Consider the following 20,040-nt stretch of genomic DNA (forward strand, 5'->3'; position numbering starts at 1 on the left):
AAAAGTAGAACATTGCTCTACTTTTGCAGCGAGCACCGCGAGAAAAGCAGTGACGTCACCCCATTCAAAGTGAATGGGCAGAAGCGTTGAAGCGGCAACGCATGCCGCCGTGTGTAGGGGCCGTTAGTGTGTTAATGCACTTGGCTGCCAAAGATAAACATGCAGTTTGACCAAGAGGCATTTCAGTGCAGAATCAATTTGTATTTATTTAGAAGACGGGCACAATTTCCTTAACACGGACACGGAATGACCTCTGGAGTCCAGCATGTCTGAGTTTCTCTGACCCTTCCTCTGAAAGTGTAGAGGACACTGAGGATTCTTCACTGGGGTGAGGCGGGGTCTGTTGTTCCCACAGCCACCAGAAAACAGCTCCAGCTGCAGTACCCCGGGAAGCCCTCTTCGGAGTTAAAACCCTCCTAGATTCCTCGCCATCCACTTCCCCGGTAGCCTGCCAACGTCCTTATTAAGATGGTCGCATTGAAAGCACCCGGTTTCATTAAACAAATAAACAAAAAGGCTAACAGTTGGTTTTGCAGCGAGTCATCATAGGCTAACAGATGACTGTTTCCCTGTAAGACTCACATTTAGCACGTGTTGCTTGTATTGCTGTCCAATTCAATACACCAGAATAGTTGTTAACTTTAAACAAACAACACGATTCACATTACTCACACTCTTACTGTAATTAGTGATTAAATCAATAATTAATGTAGGACACCTAGTTGAGCTTGCCAAAATCACGCTACAGTTTCATTAAACAAATAATCAAATATGCTAACAGTTTATTTTGCCGAAATCTATAGCTAACGAATAATTGTTTTTAGTGCCTTTAATCAGGGTTGCCAACTTTGGGTACCTGGCTGGAGTGAGATTTTGATATCATGGGTTTAATTCGGTTTAATTACACATATGCGCACGAAATGACTGCTATCGTGTCAGCAGCGGGACCTTAACATATATATAGGATATATATACAATATATACAAATACACAATAATGGACACAGACTATAAAGGGCACACAGTTTCATTCACTAATGAAAGTTAAACATGTTTGTTTCCACTGTTTTATTGTGTGCCTGTCGCGATAAGCAATTAATTTACTTATCGTACGATAAATCAAAATGAACTCGATAACTTTTCTGACCTTGATAAATTGCCATTTACATGAGGATGTGACTAGCAGTTTGAAAGGATGTACTTGAATTATTATTATATATTATCATTATGTCAGTGGTCTAAAATGGTCATACAACGGTGCCGACAATATTATCGTTTATCGCAATAATTTCCGGGAAAATGTATCCAACAAAATTAATTATCGTGAGAGGCCTATACATGAAACACACACACACAAACAAATCTACAGACTTACTCCAAACTGCCAAATATATTAATTAACACACTCTCACTCTCATATACTCTTTGACTCTATTTTGGCCTAGTAGAACAATAAGCAGCAGACTTTTACTTTTTTATCATTTCTACTGGATCTTAGATCCAGCATGCATGCGCTCCAGAGTATTTTTGTTGGGTAATCTATGGTAGTGTTAACCGATACAGTGGTGGGGCTCAAGTCAGTATTTGCAATGTAATTACATACACCAGGGGTCCCCAAACTTTTTCCTGTGAGGGCCACATAACTTTTCCCTTCTCTGATGGGGGCCGGGGTCAGTTTGTAACAGAAAAAGTGTGACGATCGCAGGGGTGCCTAAACGTAAACATTTATTGTTTTCCAGAAAGCCACACATAACCAAATATTAATAACCTTTTCCGGGATCTTCACAGAAAAAAAGTCAGGAAATAAATAATAACACTATTAATGAAATAAATAATAACCAAATAACCCTCTCTGGGTTCTTCACAGAAAAAAAGTCCACTGAACATTAACTTTCTGTTGTGCCGTGCACAATCTTAACAGGTAAAAGTTTAGCTTAGTTGTCAGAGCAGAATCTCTTACTCAAATGACTCATATGAGCAGTCTCTCAAAGTTCTTGTGTTCCTTCCTTATAATCCTTTTGTAGGTTCCAGTAGGCTTGTAGACACCGCTGTTTGCAGCTCTCTCTCATCAACTTCCCTGTGAAAACCACAAAGCAAGCAGGCTGAGAAACCGAACTAAGTGATACAGCACCCACACTGAGGTAATGGTTTTTGGAGCCAAGGCAGAACGTATAAAAGTTAGCGCTGAGCTTCAGTCTGCAATGTTCAAAACAACAGATAAAGCCAGAAATCTAGGTGTAGTCATGGACTCTGACCTGAGTTTCAACAATCACATTAAAACAGTTACTAAATCAGCCTACTATCACCTAAAGAACATATCTAGGATTAAAAGACTAATGTCACAGCAGGATTTGGAAAAACTTGTCCATGCTTTTATCTTCAGTAGACTCGACTACTGTAATGGTGTCTTTACAGGTCTCACTAAAAAATCTATTAGAAAGCTGCAGCTAATTCAGAACGCCGCTGCTCGAGTCCTCACTAACACTAAGAAAGTGGATCACATCACTCCTGTTCTGAAGTCTTTACACTGGCTTCCTGTGTGTCAAAGAATAGATTTTAAAATACTGCTGCTGGTTTATAAAGCTTTGAATGGTTTAGGCCCAAAATACATGTCGGACCTACTGCTAAATTATGAACCATCCAGAACTCTCAGGTCTTCAGGGACTGGTCAGCTTTCTGTCCCCAGAGTCAGAACTAAACATAGAGAAGCAGCATTCAGTTATTATGCTCCAAATATCTGGAACAAACTCCCAGAAACCTGCAGGTCCGCTGCAACTCTTACTACTTTTAAATCCAGGCTGAAGACTTTTCTTTTTGCCGCTGCTTTTAATTGAACTATTCACATCTTAAACTGCACTATAACTTTTAACTTTTATCCATGTATTTTTTCTTTTAATGTTTATTTTATTATCTTTTCTTTTTAATGACTGATTTTAAATGCCATTTTCATAATGTCTTCCATTTTTGTAAAGCACTTTGAATTGCCTTGTGTTGAAAGGTGCTATATAAATAAACTTGCCTTGCCTTGCCTTGCCTTGCCTTACACAGCACAATACATTTCACTACCAGTATGGTTGTGGAGATGGATTTTATCCCAGTAGATTTTATTATGATTACATTTGTTTATACTCAGAAAAGTCAGAAAAGTGATCTACCTATGTATGTTCATCAGTGTGAACTGTGGGCCTGCATCTGGCTGGTGAGAAGTTGAATGTCAGGTTCCATTCTAGTCACAGCCAGTCTCAAACACTGATGCAGATGTTCATCTGTCAATCTTGATCTCATCTGAGTTTTCAGGTGTTTCATGTGTGAAAAGGTTTGCTCGCAGATATACGTGCTGCCAAAAAGTGTAAACATCTTCATTGCGTGTTTTTTTATGTTAGGGTACGTGTCGTTTGGGAGGGCGGCATAGAAGTCAATGAGACTGTTGGGCTTGAATGCGTCTTTCAGAACATCACAGTTCTGTAACTCGGCCAACTCAAACTGATAAGAAGGCTGGGCTTCATCGATGTCGGCAAGAAAGGGGTTCTGAAAAAGACGGATTTCTTTTGCATTAACACGTAGTTGCCGGAATCGCACACCGAACTCCGCCTTCAGCATTTCCAGTGCTTCCACACACTTTTCAGCTGGGAACGGGACCGCTGGGTTCTCTGCAGAGAGGTTTTGGGTAGCAGGTAGATGGATGAAGTTGTGCTTTTTCACTTTTCGCCATTATTCCGTTCTATTTGACAGGGGCTAGTCTAGGATTCGCGTGGCCAGACTGAAAAAAAAATCATAATGCGTCTCTGGTATTGTTCAGGGGGCCGGGCCAAATGTGGAGGTGGGCCGTATCCGGCCCGCGGGCCTTAGTTTGGGGACCACTGACATACACGCTCCCCCCGACAGTGAAACGCCACGCGTGAGGTTTAGATTATTTCCCTGTCTCAATCCAAATTGAACTGTATGAAATAAAAAGGCACATTTGTCTTGTAGTAAATAAAAAGGGCGACCTGGAGCCAATCCTGCAATTTGCCCACAGGTGAAAGAGTTGACATGCTGAAAACCCAACCCCTGCAGGGGGGTCTGGGGGGATTTTCCCCCAGGAGATTTTTTTAAATACTAACATAAAATACACATTCTGGTACTCTCTTGAGAAGAAAAATAAATAAATCTATTACTACACATTTAAAAAAATGAATGCCATATTAGTTTTTTGTTACTTTGTTCTGAAAGCTGAACCTGCTGCTCCTCACAGAGAGAAGAGGGAAGAGGCTGTGTGAATTACTTTAAATTGTGGATAAGGGTGGATAGCCCCCATTGTTCTGTGTGTCAAAATGAAAGACAGCCCACACACCTATCAATCATCAAACCGTGGGGTCTTATTTCATTACGTGTTGATTTCTATCAACACGTAATGTTGTATCGATGTATAGAGATGTACTACCGCAAAAGTATTCTCCGTCGGGACTTCCTGCAACAACACCACGCCGTTATCGTGATTCTGATTGGCCAGAAGACATTATCAAAGATGTTCTATTGAGAAGACGATCACTACGTGACAAAAGTTTTCAAAACCGTTTCTAGTCTTCGGTATTCTTGTTTTTGGCGTGAGAATAGTTTGGGCAGCGTGAGAGCGTGAGATTGAGAGTGAAAGCGTGTGTCACACGCCAGATGCGTGAGAGTTGGCAACCCTGCTTTAATACGGTTAGAAGCTATCATACGCTAACAGATGTTTGTTTGTTTGTATTGCCTTAAGACTATCATAGTTAACGTTAGCTAATCACACTTCATTTCAAGACACCGGAATTGTTATTAATGTTAAACAAATAAAACTTTAAAAGCACTTCACATTACTCACACTCTGTGCGTTGTCGTTCATATTCATGTCTCCTGCTCGCTAGGTGGCAGTGTCACGAAAAACTAGGGTCCTAGGTAGGGCTGTGCAATTTTAATCGCAATTACGATTTTGGCCTGCCACAATTACGAAAACAACATAATCGAAAAAAACAATTATTTTGCTTTGCTAGGTTGTGACAGTGCACTGCAACATATTTGATCTAATTAATTTTGGTCTCATTTATTTGTATTTATCATATTTATATATGTTTAGTAGCTTGTGGAAGTGCGCTCCAAAATATTTGATGATCTTGTTTATTGGTATTTATTATTTTGATATTATTTATTTAAATGTATCATTTATTTAATTTATTTTTGTATTGGTTTTTCAGTTGAACGTTATACGTTCAGGGTAATCAACAGTTAAAAAGATAGTGTTCAAATTATTATTTGTATTTCTTTTAAAGTTCAATAAATTGATTTTTTCAAAGTCAATGAATAATCGTATTTAATAATCGTGATATCAGTCTCCGACGCTGCAGCTTCATGCTACTCGCCAACTAGTGCCCACCAGCCACACCCCGATACATGGGGTCACGCCAATCACAAAGCTTTGATGCGTTCAAGTCAAGCGGCAAACTCTGGGGAAGAGCCGGGACGCCAATACGGAAGTGCCACAAACTGCAGTTCATATATTGGCCGATAGGCGATGACTGCAGAAAGGAGCAATTTCCATAGACCCCCATGTTAAAATGCCCAATTTCACAGCAGAAAAAAAACGTTTCTAGCCCTGGATGCAATAAATATTATTATGTATATAGTTAGATACCACCTTCATGATTATGAATCTGTGAGTGAATTGTTTTCTAACATGACCCTTTTCTTTATATTAGGTCTTAAAGTTTTTGAATAAATTAGGGCGTGGTCGCATTGAGTGACAGCTCTGTCAAGTGACTGCTGCTGTTAGCTTCTTGTCTCTCTGCTAGCTGCTCCGTCTCCGTGAAGCTACAGGGACTCTCCATGCTCAGTTCATCCAGGGAACACAACTTGACCCCGGCCGTGTTTGTTTGTTCTTCATGCTTATATATCGGACTATTGTGACTCGCTCTGCGGTTAAAACAGACGGTGCATGAATGCGGTTTTGCGGTAAGTGAAATTCGAGTACTTTATTTATGTGTTTATGATTTCAATCAGCTACGTAATGAATGTTAAGGCTTGGGTTAGCGTGTAAGCGAGTGGTAGCTACATCGGTGCTAACGATGCTAATCTTAGCCTCCAAGTTAACTTAAAACCATAGACTGTATATATAAAGGTTAAAACGAAATAGTTAAGCGTTAAGTGGGATAATACTGTAGAACAAACGGCTTCTGTTTGAGGTTGATAAAATAAGGTCATCCTTGTAACTTAGAGAGATATTTTATTATGTAGGTAGGAACTGTATGCATCGCTAAGGTTAATTTAAATTGGCTATGCTCAAGTATGTAGACAAGCTAACGTCGAAGTAGTGTATGTGAAATCAACCTCACAATAAGATGTGTGTATATTACAATTATTAATGTCATATTTCAAGATGATTACTTAGATATTACAATATGGTTGGTTGAGCTGGAGTTCATTATTGAGCTTACACGTTAACATCACAGTCATCTGAAGAACAAACCCAAACCTTGTTGTTTTTATTAATTGCATTACCAAATTGGTATCAAATAAATAGTAAGCATTGGTGTGACGACCCCTGCCTTGTTGTCTCCTGTGGTGTGCATGGCCCTTTAATGTTTCTCCTCTGCTTGAGACGCCCTGATTGGGGACACCTGACGCCCTGATTGGGGACACCTGACGCCCTGATTGAGGACACCTGACGGCTGGCGGAGGATTAAGAGGCCTGGGCCAGAGTCTTGATCTCTCTCTCCCGCGGAGGACCTGACCACGGAGCAGCCACGTTGCTTAGCCTTTTTTGGCTTGTTCCTTTGTGTTAGTTTTTCTTTGTTTATGACAAACTTTTGTTAATAAATATATTTTTCATACATGTTCTTGTCCTTTCCCACGCTTTTTGTTATGGCCAAGAGCCAGGCCATGACAGATGGGGGCTCGTCCACTTCTTTTTATCTGTGATACAGCAACGGATAGGTAAGATTTGTGTTGGGAGTTGGTGCGCGTGTATAACGTTTGTTGGGAGCGCGTTTGCAGTGCGGCCGGTTTCTTTGTTTCGGCTTGTTGTGGGAAGGACATTAGATTTCAGATCGTTGTTTGGGGACTGATTTGATTACTTTGTGAAGCTTTGATTTGTTTGGTATTATATTTCGGGAGAGTGGTTGCTAGTTGTTCTTAGCCGTGGTCAGCTGTTTGTTTTGTTTTGTTTTTCTCCTTTTTCTCTCGTGGGGGTTTGTTGGTGCGTTGCAGGTGTAGCGGAGCGGTGCGGAGTTTTCCCTGGCAGGTTAAGCGGCGGTTCCCTTGGGATTGTTGAGCGGGGTGTGTAGTGTTGCGGAGAAAGTGGTTGAAGCTTCGGCTTGGGAGCATGGCCGTGGTCACAGTAGTGTTGCTAGCTTGCTAGTCGCTTTGCTGGGCCATCGGTCTCCGGTGCATAAATACCCACCACAAGTAACTGCATGAAGACTAGGGAGGAGATTAGTCAGTGGGATGGTGAGTTAGTGGGGAAACTCCAATCAGAACATTAGTGTTGTTCCACTTTGGACGCATCACGCATAATAAGCGTTGTGGTATCTGTCCGGTTTGTTTTTGTGTTTTTTTTTCTTTTTCTCATCTCTCGGTTTAAAGGTCCGGTGTTGTGTTGTGAGGGGTCGTTGGAAGTTAATATGGCTGACGTAGAGGCATTTGTTGAAGCTCCGTCTCAGGAGTTGCTTGGTACTTTTTCAAGAGAGCAGCTGCTCTTAATTGCTGAGCATTTCGCTGTGTCTATTGTCGGGGATAGAAGGGTGAAAGATAACATAAAGGACTCTATAGTGTCGACATTAAGGGAGACGGGAGTTTTTGCTGCAAAGGAAGAGGGGGTTTTGTTAAAACCTCGTTTTCAGGCAAGTGCACTTTCTTTTGAGCAGCAGAGGGAATTGTTGTTGTTGCAGCTGGAACATGACAAAAGGAAGTATGAGTTGGGAATTGAAAAGGAAATCACAGTGGAGCGGATGCGACAAGAATCTGAGAAAGCCAAGATAGAGTTGGAGGGACGTCGTCTGGCTATTCTCAGAGATGGCGCGTTGTCGGGTGAGGGGCAGGGTGAACAGGTGCCCAGGTCTCCTCATCGCTTTGATGTTAATAACCTGCGCTTGCTGCCTCACTTTAATGAAAGTGATCCTGACACGTTTTTTTTGTTATTTGAACGTGTAGCTAGGGCTAGAGAGTGGCCTGATGCGGACTGCGCTTTGATGCTTCAGTGTGTTCTCACAGGAAGAGCACAGTCTGCATATTCCTCTTTATGTCTGGAAGATAGCTCTAGCTATAGTAAAATAAAATCAGCGGTGCTTAGAGCATATGAACTGGTGCCAGAGGCCTATCGACAGCGTTTTAGGTCCTTTGAGCAAAAACAAGATCAAACATATGTGGAGATGGCGAGGGATTTGTCTGTTCATTTTAAGCGTTGGTTAACTGCTCTTGACGTCACTACTTTTGACGATTTGTGTGAGCTCATGACTTTGGAACAGTTCAAAAATATTCTTCCTGACAAGATTGCTACTTACATAACAGAACACAGGGTCACTTCTGCGGCTGAAGCTGCTGTGGCAGCTGATGAGTTTGTGTTGCTTCATAAGAGCAGGTTCGGAGGGCGCTCTGGGGCCCTAGCTGTTTTTGAAGGAAGTAGAAAGGCTGTTGATGTTGGTTCATTTGGGATGGAGCCAAGGAAATTGGGTTTGGTCAAATCTGAGGTGGATAATGATATTTGCCACTACTGTCGTGAAAAAGGCCATTGGAAGGCAGAATGTCCTGCGCTTAGAGCAAAATCTGAGGGAGGAAGATATTTTGTTGGGCCTGTTGCGTTAGCTGCTCCTGTGAAAAGCTGCTGTGTTGCCGATGTGCTTACATCCCACTTATGTGGATCTGAGGTTTTGGCATCTTATGCTCCATTTATACGAGACGGCTTGGTGTCATTGGTAGGTAGTAATGTCAGAGTTCCAATCAAAATCTTGCGAGACACAGGGGCTTTTGATTCCTATATTGTTGACTCTGTTTTGCCTTTGTCTTATGAAAGTGACACTGGTGACACCGTTCTGAGTTGGGGAATGGGATTAAAAGTTCTTCCTATTCCTGTTCATAGGATGTATATTGACTGTGACCTTGTTAAAGGTGAAGTAGCTGTTGGTGTACGTCCAGCTTTGCCAATCGAGGGGATACACTTCATCCTGGGCAACGGTTTGGCAGGTAGCAGAGTCTGGACTGATGTTCCCCCTGCGTTTTTAGTCACTGGCGGCCCGATTGAGTCAGGGTCTGAGGAGAGCTCTACAGTGTTGGCAGACGTCACGTCCTCTTGTGTGACCACTCGTGCTATGGACAAAAATATGTTTGGAAACCAGAAGATCAAGCATTGTCCCACTAGTCAAAGTGGTCGTGGCGGCGGTGGCCTTGATGGTGGTCGGGGTGGCGGCAGCGTTTATGGTGGTCGTGGCGGCGGCAGCAGGGGTCGAGAAAGAGGCAAGGAAATGTCCTGCTATCGGTGTGGAGACCAAGGACACATGGCTCGTGACTGTGGGTATGCCAACGACCGGAAGTGCTATTCCTGCGGTGGGCTTGGTCACATCCAGAGATGGTGCAGTAGGGTGAAATGTTACAGGTGTGGCGACATTGGCCACGTTGCGGTGCAGTGCAGTAAACCCAGTGAAACTAACTGCTACAACTGAGGAAACATGGGCCGTGACGGTAATGTATTGTCTGTCATACTGTTCGATAAATCGTTCTCGCTCTGCCCATCCTTTTAAAGTGTGCTTCTCAGGTAGCTTACCTGAGTTGCTAAAGATGTGGCTGGGTGTTGGAGGAGCGTTTGGCAGTGTGAGGGTTGTATGTTGCAATTGGTGGTTTTGTTGGAGGTGGGGTGCATTATGTCTTGTGTTTTTTTGGTTCATTACTGGTGTTTTTTGTTTTGTCAGGGTTGGGATTGGTGGGCCGGTGGTCCTGGGGACACCGACTTTAAGGGGGGGGGTGTGACGACCCCTGCCTTGTTGTCTCCTGTGGTGTGCATGGCCCTTTAATGTTTCTCCTCTGCTTGAGACGCCCTGATTGGGGACACCTGACGCCCTGATTGAGGACACCTGACGGCTGGCGGAGGATTAAGAGGCCTGGGCCAGAGTCTTGATCTCTCTCTCCCGCGGAGGACCTGACCACGGAGCAGCCACGTTGCTTAGCCTTTTTTGGCTTGTTCCTTTGTGTTAGTTTTTCTTTGTTTATGACAAACTTTTGTTAATAAATATATTTTTCATACATGTTCTTGTCCTTTCCCACGCTTTTTGTTATGGCCAAGAGCCAGGCCATGACACAACTTCCAAAGTTACAGTAAAATAAAAAGGGCCCTGACTCGGACAATACACAATCCAACATGTTCAACAGAAGATAATAAGTTATATTGTTTGTACACATGGTTCTTTACATATATATCTGTTTGTTTAAAGTGTCCAGGTGATGCAGACAGGCTGGACCAGAGAGTGAGAGACAGAACTGGACTCCTCACAGCAGTGAACTTCAGCACAGGTGCAAATACTCTTTTTTCATACTGTACAAAGAATCAAGAAAGATATTGGTTTAAATAAATGAAGTATTGACTTTAATACACTGCTATACATTCCATTAAACAATACTAAATACTAGATCACCTACACATCAGTGAAGTTGAGGGTTTTTTCCATGCAAAGGGTTACATTTAGATGTTAACAAGCAATATGACTGTCAGCTTTCTAATTTAATGTATTGAAGGCAAAGATATTTAACGCATAGTGACAACTGCTATTTATCTCTCAATATTGTCTGTAAAAACGTGGTAAAAGTTATTCTTTCAGTGAGAACAGAGCAAGCTTGTTTTAATAACAGTTAAATATTATTTTGATAATAAAAGATATTTCAATGTTGATGAATTTCATACTGTTCATTCATAATCTGATTGTCTTTGTAGCTCACTGTTGAAATAAAAAAAAACATTACAATTACAAAATAATTATATCTACAGCCCCTAAACACAAACACACCTCTTTCATAAATAACACACTTGTTCTGCAATAATATGTTTTATGTTTCTTGTAATTTTTGTTAGGAAAGGACATGCCTGAAAGACACGACTCAGCATCTCCTCTTTCTCTGAGGGTCAAGAAGAACATCCAAGAGGAAAATTAAAAGCTGATGTTATGAGATGTTAAGAGCAGTACAGGACATTCACTAAGAAACTATTTTTATTGTGAAAACAGTCAGCTGATCGAATGCACCTATTTCCACATCTACACTCCATCAGCTGATTATTTCTATTTGCCTCACTTCATGAGCTTCACAACATGTACCTTGTACCGCAGAGTTTGCAACGCAAATAAATGGGGCCAATCTTCAGTCAGATGTGAATGTGTAATCTAACATTTTCAGTAAGAATAATGGACAAAAGGAGTGCAAATACAAATTCAATTTATTGAAATGTGAACCAAAAGTTAATCAAACATGTTTTAAATAAAAAGCACATATGGACAGAAGGTGTAAACCTATTAAATGTATAAGTAAACACATTTAGTCAAATAAAGTGACAGACTAGGCCTGATCAGGTGGTATCAGCTATGCATGGGCTCCTCCATCAGGCCTGGTCCTCCTCACAGAGGAAAGACCCTCAGTCCTCTCCAAACCAACAGACTGGACGTCCATCACACGGAGGTTTCTCTCTGAAGTCTCTGCAGCTCTCTGGACACCACGCTGTCTCAATCCATCCACACTGAATATGAGAGGGGAAAAATGAAAATAATAAATGCTTTAGACTATTAAATAGAAAGTCATGACAGAGATAATGAGGAGAAAATGCTTAAGGAAGTAGGCAGAGAATATCAATGTCGAAATCATCTGTGCTCTCGCGATATCGAACCGGCAAATGAGTAGGGAGGGCCCACTATTGCACAGCGGGAGACAACGAGACATGGATAAAAACAGCAGACAGAGGACCGCTCCGCCCTTCTTCGCTGCAGCCACTCTGAAGACAACACCGGCTTTGTCTTTTCCTTACCCTCTGCTTGTTGTATCATCGTGCCATTTAATTAAACTCACCAATTTGAACCTTTTCGGAGACTCCATTAGTCTCTTCATTCTAAGCTCCTCTCCTGGACGCGAGAACATCGAATACTTCTAAAACTAATATCTCAGGTTAAGAGGCACCTTCAAATAAAGATTGGTCTTTAAATACATTTTGTCTTTTGAATTGTTTGTCTAAAGTCAAGGACCTAGAACTGGTACTTGTAGTTTTAATGATACAGTCTGGTTATAATGCTGTTTGGAGGAGGCCTCACAGGTAAGAGCACTAACTAGCTATCATCACATGTACCTTAGCTTAACTTAAATGTATTAAACGTATAATTAAGTGATGGCAAAATATAAATAACTAATGTCATGCAAACATATTAATATTTGCTTGATTCCAGTGTTTAATTTAGCACATTGCATACAAACGTTAAGGGATTTTAAGATTCTGAAGTATTATGCTAAAAACTAGTTTTGCTGAATAGTCTCATGTCCGCTTACCTTAGAAACGTAAAATGCGACGGCAGTGTGCAGATAGTGAGCATGTTAGCTTAACTTGGTAGCTTGAGCTAGCTCTGGAACTTCCAGCCCGGAGGCAGCAGGTCCCGCCTCGGCTCCGTCTCTTTGCCCTTATTTGGAGCAGGCGGGAGTGGAACTCTGACGTCACTGTCGAGCCGTTAGTGGCCGACTCCGCCTACTAAGGGCTTCTCGGCAACTCTGCAGAATCCTATGGGTGACGTCACGGACCCTACGTCCATTTATATATACAGTCTATGGTTCAAGTGCATTATTCTGGCACAGGAAGATTATGTTATAGGACATTAACGATAAAACAGAATATTGTTGTTCTATTTTTAGACATCTCGCGATCGACTGGTTGGGCACCCCTGGCCTAGACAGTTGTTTTGGCTATAATGTTGTCCTGTTTAAACATCCAGCAGACAGGCTGACATTATTGTTCATAAGGAGGCTTCGTTCCGGCCACCGGATAATTGTAAACCAAATGTTCACTCTCCTATTAGCTCTGTTTGGTCTCCATCAACGCCCAAACTGAATTTCTGGCCTTTTGGCTGCTAAATTATCCGCTCATTCTTTTTGGTGTTTACCACTTTGAGTGTCCCCATTCAACTGACATTCATCTATTGTTAATTAAAATATTGAGTAGTGAAGAGATCAGAGTAAATTAAACGGGTCTCTAAATGTCATTGTCTCACTTCTGTTCTTCTTTGTTCTAGGTTGTTGCGGTCTAATATCCTCTTATGAATTACATGGTTAAAAGGGTCTGTTTCTTTTTGGATGAGCACAGGTTATTAGCATTTTTATATTTTGCTCGAGGCAATATTTCCTAAGATGAAAATGCTTGAGGCCAGATGAAAGAGAGAAGGGAAGGGAGATCTGGTTAAAATATCTTTACAGCATCCTCCAGGAGGAAAAGTTCTCTCTTTTCATTTCACATCGTAAGCTAAATTGTCGTAAGGAACTGAAGTCATGTCAAAGTTCACTCAAGGAGATGAAAGGACAGTATAAAGTTGCTAAAAACTTACAAGGATAGGAGCATAATACCTCCTTGTCCAATCTTTCCATATTTGTTTCAAACAGGCAATAAAAGGGAGCTGTAGTGTGTTTGTGGACCTTGTTGCTTGACTAATCTGTCTTAATTAGCAAAAAGGTCCTCAGTGGCTAGTGTGCTTTTGCACTTTAGCTCAGTGTTGCGGTCTAAGAAGCTGAGTAAACCTGATAACATTTACAAAGAAGCCGTGGCGAATAAGGAAGGTGAGTCAAAGTCGGCAGCTCTCGTCTGCACGAAAGACAAAGGGACGAACAAATGAGTCCAAAAAAGATGGCGTCTGGGAGACGGTGGTAGTGGCTGAGGGGATTGAGAAAAGGGACACTACAAATATGACAAGACTAATGCCAAAAATGAACTTATTACAACATTTCAAAAACAATGACGAATACCATGCTACAGGGTATAATTAGGATTATCATGGCAGAGTGCACCACCTCAGGTGATCTCATGGGGAAGCAGATGTATAAAAAATGGAGACAAATGTGATGAAACAAGTTAGGGTAGAAAGGTTCCGCAGTGACAAAAAACAAAAGGCTAATCAAGTCGAGTCAACAGCAGTATGCTACCTATGCTAACGTTATTTTTAACCTGTTAAGCCCTGAGCCTGTTTTTCAGGTTTTAGGCTCAAAAATGACATTCCCGGAACAAATTACCATATCTTCACTTCTAAAAGGGTTAAATTAATAATCTTTTTTCTCAAAGCAAGGTTACATCTGTGAGTTGGATGTAGAAGTGTCAGAATCAATATAGATGTTTCTGTGTCAGAGTAAATTCAGATGGAACATTGTAAAAAAAGGTAAATTCTTACCTCCGCCTAAAAAAACCCCATTACTTATAGTGAAAACCACCCTTGGATGATGGTAAGGTAGACTAAAAGCTTTAGGAACATATAATAAGTACCCTGTATCAAGATTGATGCAAAACAAGTGACATTTGACCTCTTTAGAGAGATTTAGAAAAAGAAAGATAATATGAAATCTCCGTTTTTTACATAAAAATTCAATGATGGATTATCAGTAATCCTTTCAAAGTGACACAGACACATTGGATTAACCTATGGATTAACCTTCAGCGGCGTTTTTATCATTTTAATGCCATTGAACACGACTATTGATCAGAATAACAGCTCATTTGAGACGATCTCCCGTGAATGTTCCGTAATGCTACGTGTTGTGACGTCTGTCTTTGCTTCCCCTGTCACAAGTTCTGATCGCTCAGTGGTGATACTTATACCTATAGAATCTGTGGAATCTCAGCTTTAATCTGATATCTGTTTTTGCAGTTACGATAAGTAATAAGGATATTTTTACCTTGAGTTCTGTGCTAAGTGTGTTAGCATTTTTTCGCTCAGGGCTCATTTAGACGCTTCTTGTGAGACTTGTGTTTTGTTTCGGTAAAAATGGTTCATATTGTCAGTTAGCTGAGTTTCTTCCCATTAAATGGGTATGACACATTAATAGGTTTTTAAATATTAAGAAGCCCTGAGACACAGTTTCGTGAAAAAACACCCCACTGGCCCCTGTACAGGGGGCTCTAGGGCTTAATGGCTGGTAGGTTTACTGTTGTTTTGTCTCTTTTACTGGCTACTGCAGTTGCACTCTGAAAGAACTGCTGAATCATCTATATTACCTTGATAATATTGTACCTCTTGAATTGGTTTGTAAGCAGGTAGGGAGGTTTAAAGAGGTTCGTAGTTGAATTTGTGTTTCTACTGTGACATGTCTCCATGCTTTAACCTGTTACGCACGGCCCCCCCGGTACCGGGCGGATAAACGCGTCATTTGCAGGAAACAACGTCTAAGGAATCTTAATATTTAATAAAACTATGAATGTTTTATATCCATGTAACGGGAAGAAACTCAGCTAACTGATCTTTTTAATTTTTTTTTCCAAAAAAAACCCACAATGCTAGCACTCAGCCTCTGAATTATCCACGAGCGAAAAAAATTAACCTAAAACGGCACTTAAACTCACAATAACTCCCTTATTACTTATCCTAGATGCACAGCCAACCACTCGTTTTTGGTGTCCTGGAGACACTGAATCTAGTGGTGCCCTCCTCAACACGACGCTATAAACGAAAGCGTACATCATAACATGTGGAGCTAAGTAGCTAGAAACGCTAACATGGCTTACCTTGGTCAAAACTGGTCTTCAATGGCATTAAAACGATAGAAAAACGATGCTGCAGTTAATCCATAGGTTCATCCAATGTATCTGTGCCCTCTTTGAAATTATTTCTGATAATCCATAAGCAATAAAACTGCTTTTTAGTTTCCAAATCCAGAGGGAGAGATAGCTGCACTCTGCCATAGAGTTACATGCGCGCAGCCCCCACCTTTTCTCTTTACAATGAGTGTGTATGTGGGCCTCCCTCTTCGATTCTATTGGCTCTAACAGTCAGAAAGAGGTGTCAACCATCCAAATCGACCAAGGGGGGCCAGAGATATGAAAAAAAATACATTTTCACCCAAGTCACCTCAGAGGTGGGGTGGTTTTGGCTAAACCTCTCTAAAAAGGTCAAATGTCACTTGTTTTGCATCAATCTTGATACAGGGTACTTATTATATGTTGTACTTTGGATTCCTAAAGCTTTTAGTCTACTAACCCATCATCCAAGGGTAGTTTTCACTATCTGTAAAAAATAATTTTTGGACGGACACTATAATTTACAGTTTTTTACTATGTAAAATCTGAATTTTCTTTAAAATAAAAAACATTTATATTGATTCTGACACTTCTACATCCAACTCACAGATGTAACCTTGCTTTGATAAAAGAAATTATTCATATAACCCTTTTAGAAGTTAGGTTGTAGTCATTTGTTTTGGGCATGTCATTTTCGAGCCTGAAACATGAAAAACAGTCTTGGTGCTTAACAGGTTAATGTTCAAAAAGCTCTTAATTTTTCTCGTATTGCCTGTGCTGCAGCACCTCTTTTCACCCTCTGTCTGAAACCAGAGCCCACTCTGCTCTGATTGATTAGCTGGCCGGCTCTGTTATGATTGGTCAACCACTTAGAGATGTGTCGGAAATGTCCCACCCCCCCATAGCATATCACGTACCATGTGTTGGAGTGGTAGCCAATAGAAGCATGTTACGTAGTGATGTCCAATGGAGGCGATTAAGGCACTCCTTTTGGAGGGAAGTCTTTGCAGACCATTTACGTGCACAAACACCTATAACACAATACAGGAAAACCGAAACTCCTAAAAAGTATATTGAGGCCCCTTTTAAGACTCTTTCAGATCTGTAAAACACTCACATTACCAGTTAATCAGGTTTAAAACAACCGTACCGACCAAGGATTTCTGCTCTAGGAGGGGTGAGTCGGGCATAAAAAACTGCTGTCGTCTGAGGCCAATTTGAGTACCTCAACTAGCAACAAAGGAGCTCTTAAATAAATGAACCCAATTCCCCGATGTGTCTTTAAAGGGGCAATTTGCCAAGCGTATTGTTCCAGCCTCCATGTTGTGTATTGATTAGCACTTTGAATGAAGGTGAACTCCTGGAAAGGCTATAAAGTGGACCTTACCGTGTCTGCTTTACTTTTGTTTTCCGGCAAAGTTCTGGCTCCTGGAGGTGTTTCTCACATCTTACATAAAAATGGCAATTAAAAGCAAGTATGGAGAGATATAGCTTGTTGCCTGCGCTCCCTGTGGCCCTTTACTGGCCTCATAACCCATGAATAGAGTTTTTCTCTCTTGGTCTCTTTGAGCAAAATGCTGATCCAGCAAGCTGTGCCCTACACAGATAGGCCCTGGCACATTCAGAAAGGCACAGTCTGCTTCGCCGTTTCTTTGCTGCTTCATCCCGCAAGGCTCACAAAATCACAGCCAACAACACAGGAGTAAAGCTTGATGAAGAATACGGCCAAGATCGGGAAAGAGTTAGCTAAACTGATAGATATTCCGAATGATGGTGCGGCATTTCTCTGGGACTCTCTCTGATAAACTCTGCTGGAGAGGAGGGATGGTGTGACTTTGCAGCAAAGCTTACTCAGACAACACTTGGGCAGATCAATGCTCTCTCTGCCAGGGCCCTAATCGAGTTCTCTATAGTCTGTCACATTGTGTATAAACGGCAATGCTGCAGGTGCTACAGGAGCCAGGGAAAAGTACGACCACAGGAATGACATGGAGCACGACCGGGACATTACAGCAGGATGTTCATCTGCAGGTGTGACTCACCCTGCTACATCCACACTGCTTTTATCCTGCATGATTTGATTACATGCTGAGTGAGGAACATCTTTCTCACTTTACTCCGACAATGGTAGTTATCTGTACCGTATATAGTGCCTGGATGGTCATTTTTTATGTTTTGGGTCCAGTCATTTCATAATGATCTCCAGGTTAATCTAACAGAGATAATGTACATAGCAAGTACCTTTTGATTTATTTCATTTTCAAAAAGCCTAAAAATGTATCAGTTAACTAGTCTCAAAAAGGACTATTCAGCCAGTAAAAATTGTCCTTTATGGTTCTTGATGAGCTTAATAATCCTTAATAATAAAAATCATCCTGATGATTGAGTTTTTGTGTTCTATTTTGACCTTGTAAATAGCAGTTTATTTACAAAAGTCCATTAACTGGTTTTCTTCTGAAACTTTCACAAATGGCTGGTGGCCTTCATTAATGGGTTGGAATTGTAATTATTCAAAATAAATGGTTCCTTTCAATAAATAAATAACGGTTCAAATAGGGTAGCCTGATACTGTCCATCTTCAGAACAAATTCAAATGCTGTCTACTGATGTTGTATCTTACCATACCTTATAACACATAATATTAAGGTATAAGTGTTTGCTTGCCTCACTGAATTATTTGACCAAAGAAAAGATTCAAAATGTTGCTGACCTGCTGTGCACTGTGGTTACTTTGGTAAAACCAGTGGTGGAAGAAGTAGCCTACTCTTATTGAGTAAAAGCAGCAAAACTACATTGTGACTGTTACAAGTCCTCCATTCAAAAATCTTAAGTAAAAGTAAAAGATGATTGGCCTCAAATTGCTCTTTAAGTAACAAAAATGAATGTACTCGTATGTGTAATGCCCTTTACAGAATCACAAATGTCCTTTTATAAGTTATTATTATTGATACAGTACATTTATGTGACTATCATGTGACAAAAGAGGAGGAACATTAAATTACTCTGCTGCTGATTATCTCAACATGTAATTATGTCAATGTTCATTTATTTGTTGGTTTATATTTTGTATCTCTAAAGTAACTAAAGCTGTCAAATAAATGCGTTGGAGTAAAATATGGAGTAGAATTTTAAAGTAGCATTCAAAGAAAAATATTCGGTTAACGTACAAGTAACTCCAAATCGTACTTTTAGTACATTGCTTTAGTACATTTACTATAACGTTCCACCCCTGGATAAAATGCAACGTTGCAATCTATAACAAATATCATAGAATGTTTTTCTTCTTGCTAAAAAAATGAAACTACAAACAATACTTTCAGATACGGTTTTTTGCTTTCCGTTATAGGTAGAATAAACGTATCAAATTCCCAAATCCTGCATTGGTGTGAAAGCTAACTTTTTTTAAACAGTTCTGCTTGCAGCGGTATGGGGAATCGTTCAGCATCCGTTTTGAACAGGAAGTTAGAGCCAAACTGGATTAGAATTCAATCAATAGTATTGATCAGTGATTCATCTCAATCATTAGAAAGGAATCCTGTGTGGGCTTAAGTAAATGTAAGCATCTATCGGCATCTGAATAAAAACATGGCTGTTTGTCTCTCTTCATCCTATATGCTGGACAGCTGCAGTGATGTAAAGTAACTAAGGTACTTGTACTCTACTTGAGCATCTCCATTGTTATGATACTTTGTACTTCTACTCCACTATAGTTCAGAGATAAATGGTGCACTTTTACTCCACTACATTTATTTAATACCTTTAGTTACTTCACAGATCTGGATGAATTATGTGAAATATAAGCAAGTGTTAAATCAGACTTTAGTTCCACCTGGAGTAAATTCACAAGCTACCCTGCAGTATACAAAGTCATTCAAACTAGCTGCACCTTTACCAGCTTTGAGAACACTTTAATGATCAATCATTATAAAACATATCATATATATTATTCTGAAATGGACCAATCTGCAAAATGACTACTTTTACTTTTGGTACTTTAAGTGTATTTGATGCTAATACCTTTGTACTTTTAATTGAGTAACATTTTGAATGCAGGACTTTTACTTGTAACAGAGTATTCCTACACTCTGGTACTTCTACTTTTACTCAAGTACAAGATCTGAGTACTTCTCCCACCTCTGGACAGCTGAACATCCTATTATGAAAGCTGAGAGGACAAACTGTTATGATAAATCCATGAAGCAAGAGAGGAAGGAAGTTAAAGACTGCCATCAAGTGGTGAAGCTGAGGATAGGCTGATATAAACCAGTGAACACTAAAGAATGGAAATATATTAAGGGTTGGGAGGGT

Source organism: Trematomus bernacchii, unplaced genomic scaffold (assembly GCF_902827165.1).
Source record: "Trematomus bernacchii unplaced genomic scaffold, fTreBer1.1, whole genome shotgun sequence".
Classification (NCBI taxonomy): domain Eukaryota; kingdom Metazoa; phylum Chordata; class Actinopteri; order Perciformes; family Nototheniidae; genus Trematomus; species Trematomus bernacchii.